The following is a 4,269-nucleotide window of genomic DNA, read 5'->3' on the forward strand; positions in this document are numbered from 1 at the left end:
CCCTACTCATCCCCCTACTCATCCCCCGGGGACGGACGGCGCCGTCGGGGCGAACACCCCGCGCTGTCCGCGCTCGCTGCTTTTGTTCCCGAGCCCCCCCGGCCGCTCCCGGGATGCCATCGCCAGCCCTCGGTTGCTGTAGAAACAGGAGGCACTTTCCCTGCGGTTACATCTATCAGGTTTTTCAGTGAAAAAAACCCACAACCCATCAAACAACAAAAAAACAACCGGTCCAGCAGCTGGTATTTCTAAAAAAGTCGGATAGAGAATGCCGTAGTCTTCTCCTTTGCGGTTTTATCTTGTTACTTCGTGAACGCTGATGATTTTCTGCTCCAGTTTGGAGGAGAAAAATCAGCCCGTCGTTTGTTGCCTGGGGATGGTGATATGTGTGATCATTAGGGAAGGTTTAAAAGTCGGGGAAGAGCTGTAAGATGCCGGCATGGAGAAGATAAGCCTGGCAGTGCTTGCTGAGGTGAGATGGCTTGCTGCGTCTGTCTTCTTGCTAGCTGTGAAAAGCCAGGGCTTCGGTTTGGGAAGAGAATATGAAATATAGCACCTTTTCTTCCCTCCTACTGTAAGGTCCTCTTTTCTCCACAGAAGAATGATGCTGGGAGAAGAGCTATATAGAAGCACTGCAGTATCGTGCAAGATTTGTCAGGGTTAGTGAGACTAATAGATGGTGGATGTCAGTATCATCCTTCACCAGGCAGAATTGTGTATCAAGTCATATAAATCTCAGTGGCCATGAGGATAAAAACTTGACTGATGCTGATACAGCTGGTACAATTTTTCGGGTAAAAGACCTGCTTTGGGGAGCTTTTGAGTGAGTGGAGTATATAACAGCCTATGACTCTTTTTTAATTATTAGAGGAAAGAAGGGTCTCTGCTGCAGGAACTTGCAGACATGAAATTTGAGTTGTTAGGCTGCTATCATTAGTGTTGATGCGACTCTTCAGAAGCCCTAGTCAAATGCTCTAGAAGTCAGGTTTATTTCTTCTGTTTGAAGAAGTCTTAAATCTGTTTTCCCCGTTCAGCTTTTGATGTTCAGTGTGTCTTAACCTCCTGGCAATAGCCACCATTGCTGTTTGCAGTTGGGAAATGAACATTTCTGTCAATTAGCATCCTCTGTTTCTGGCTCCCTGGATGGGACCCGCGTTTGACTGGATGCCTGGTTTGCACAATCCCTTACCTGCCTTGCTCAGAAGAGGTTTGGGGGGTGGCTGTGTTTTGCACAATTTCCTTCTGTGAGCACTACTCCTCTCATCTCCCTATTCCTGCTTGTGTTCAGGCTGATTTCATAGTTTACCTTGGCCATAACTTGATGGTCAAGGAGACCAGGAGAGCCTGTGGGAGCTTGTGTGGCCAGAACGCACACCCTGTGGTCTGTTTCCAACTCCTTTAGGTCCTGTAGTGTGCAGGCGGGTGGGCTTTCCTTTTCTGTTTTGCTTTTCCAAGAAGACAAGTTGAAATCATCTCTGATTTCACTGTGCTTAATTTACAAAAATTCCTGAGGCTGGATCCAAAGGACAGAATTACCAATTCAGCCCTCCGTCCTCCAAGGTTGTTTTTATTCCTAGTTGAGATTAAACAGATGCTAAATAATAAACAGGGCTCAACGACTTTGCAGCTTAATGCCTTTTTTTTCTGAAAGCGAGAGCCTCTCATTTCTTGACATCATTATTTTTAACAGCCACCCTAAAGCAGACCACAAAGATTTTACACGAGTTTGGTGGGTAGATTTTACAGAGGCTCCACTGTAGGGAGTGAGTGTGTTGGCTCCAGCTGTCCTGGACAGCTGGACACTGTGCTGCTCTCAAATCTGGCTGCTGCAAGATCTGTTCCCCTCAGAGCTGGTGAGCAAGGTGAAAATACAGACTCTCCTACAGAATATGCCAGACAAAAGTAGCTTACTGCCACACTGAAGACCTGTTTCTGGGGTCCCTCTGAGAGACTCAGGGTAGACAAAAAAGGGTTGCTGTTGCTCAAGGTGACAAACCCACCTCACTTCATTTTGGAAGGAGCCAACCAGTGGAGCTGTGTCAGAGGGAAGAATTGTCGATCAGATGTGTCCCTCACTCTCCCTAGTTCTCCACGTCTCCTTCCCTGTGCAGATCAGCTGTGAGACTGCCTTTCTGTGGGAGGTGGCTGCCAGCCAGCCTTGGGAGCAGGGCTGGCATGCTGGTGGGTATGGGAGTAGTGTCAGGTAGTGCAGAGATGTGTGTACGCTGAAAGGTGCAGATGCAGGAGCCTTCATTGCATCCACCCATGGTTTTCTTCCAAGCTTGCCTGGGACTTGGGAAGCTTCCCAGTGATCCTGTGCAAGCCCTTGCATTGCTCCACCCCATGTTGCCCATCACTGCTCCCCCATGGACAAGCTGCAGGAACAAGTGTGCAGACACTGCCTTGCCAGGGCTGGCTGTGCCCTCCGTGGTGTCTGGCAGGAAGTGGGCAGCTTCCCATGACTCACCACTGCCTGCTTGGCTTTTTACCTTCTGCTTCCCTGAGATATCCACCTCCTGGTGTGTTCTCCCCTGAGGGGCACTGGGTACAAACTCTCCCTCTGCGCAGGGTTTGCTTTCCTCCTGGCCCTAGCAGGCAGTTGATCCACCACCGATTGCAGAGTGGAGCTGAAATGCCACTGTGCCACCTAGAAAACAGCTGTTCATGCCAAACTGCCTGCTCAGCAGGGCTCATTTCCATTGGTAATTTATTGACTTTTGTCCAGCTGTACATAATAGACAATGGAAAAACGCTGCCAAGTGAAGGCTCAGCTGGTTGTTTACTTGGGATTATCTGTGCTCCACTGTTCCCATTGCCTCCCTCACTAACACCTTGAGGCCTGTGTTACAGTTTCCCACACCCCACATGGAGCTAGGGTTGCACAAAGGATCCCAAACAGCATTCTGGGTGCTGCAGAATTGGGGATTGGAACTGGTGCAGAACTGGGGATTGGATTATCTTTCAAGGGGTGTACAGATAAACGGGTTAAAGCATAGGCTTTTGGGGCCATCCCAGTGCCTCTGTGGAATTTGATGTCAGTCCAAGCTGAACAAAAACAATAAAATTACTCATGTCAAAATTTTCCATGAGCTGGGAACTGCCTTGACCCAAGAGGCGGCAGACAGTACGTGCAAGGCATCGAGCAGCCCTGGGCTGTGCCCATGGGACAGGCATGTAACCAGATCTGGAATGTCCCCTGCTGTGGCAGCCTGACCAGGCTCACTGTGAGCTCTCTCTTGCTCTTTTCCAGCCTGAGTTGTGATTTGGTGCAGAGGTGTGTGGAGAAGAACCTGTTGCCTTCCCTTTTCATTCCTAACCAAGGACCAGGCAGCTCACAATCTGTGGTCTCTCCTTCCTCTTGGTGCTTTGCTGTACTTGTCCATGCTGTTTCATCGCTGACAGTTGCTGCTTTGGGGCATCTCTGCACTCCAGGTTCCCAGAACTTTTCCTTGATAGGAAACTCTGTGCATGGCTCACCCCCCCAAGTTGGTAACATGCCATTAAATGATGCTTCTTAACCAGGAGCCTCTTTGCTCCAGCCAGGTCCATTCTGTTGCAGTCCCAGTGAGGTTATCTGTTTGGTTTAGGAAAGCAAAGCAAAAAACTCTGCAATCTCTGTACAGGGAAAAGTACCAGCAAGTTTCACTGCAGGGACCAATGCTAACAGCTGCTTGTAGTTTCTTTTGGTGGGCTCATAATAACTTCTTAAAGACTCCATTGTGGGGAATCACATGACATGTAAAAGTCTGAGATATTGTTTGGAAAAAGGTGCTTTTTAGCCTTCAGAGAGGATTTGTGAGGAAGTTCTTGAAGTAGACAAATGCATTTTAGGAAATAGACATCCCCTCCAAAAAACGGTTAAGCTGTTTACCTGCTTTAAAACCTTTCATTTCAGGCTGCTGAGCATTATTAGTACTAACAACTTTAAAAACTAGCATGGGCATGACCACCCAGAAGCCCTGTACACCTGGGTGTGTTTGGCAGAGCTGCCTGAAGGACGAGTGGATGTCAGTTCACAGGCAGATGAGCCTTGGCAGAGCCTGGGCTTGAGGAGGAGGATGGCCTTGCTCTGATGGTACTCCTATGGAAGGGGAAGCTTGTTGTTGTTATTTTAGCAGCATTTAGGAGATGTTTTAGTGCTCTGGAGAATGCCAGATTGTTCATGTACAGCCGTGGTGGGCCCTGTGCCATGCTTACCCACAGCTTTCTGCTGCACGCGAGCGCTGCTGTCTGGGAGTGCAGACAGAGCAGTGGTGCTGCCCAGCTGCA

This window comes from Acanthisitta chloris, unplaced genomic scaffold (genome assembly GCF_000695815.1).
Source record: "Acanthisitta chloris isolate BGI_N310 unplaced genomic scaffold, ASM69581v1 scaffold28800, whole genome shotgun sequence".
In the NCBI taxonomy this organism is placed as follows: Eukaryota; Metazoa; Chordata; class Aves; order Passeriformes; family Acanthisittidae; genus Acanthisitta; species Acanthisitta chloris.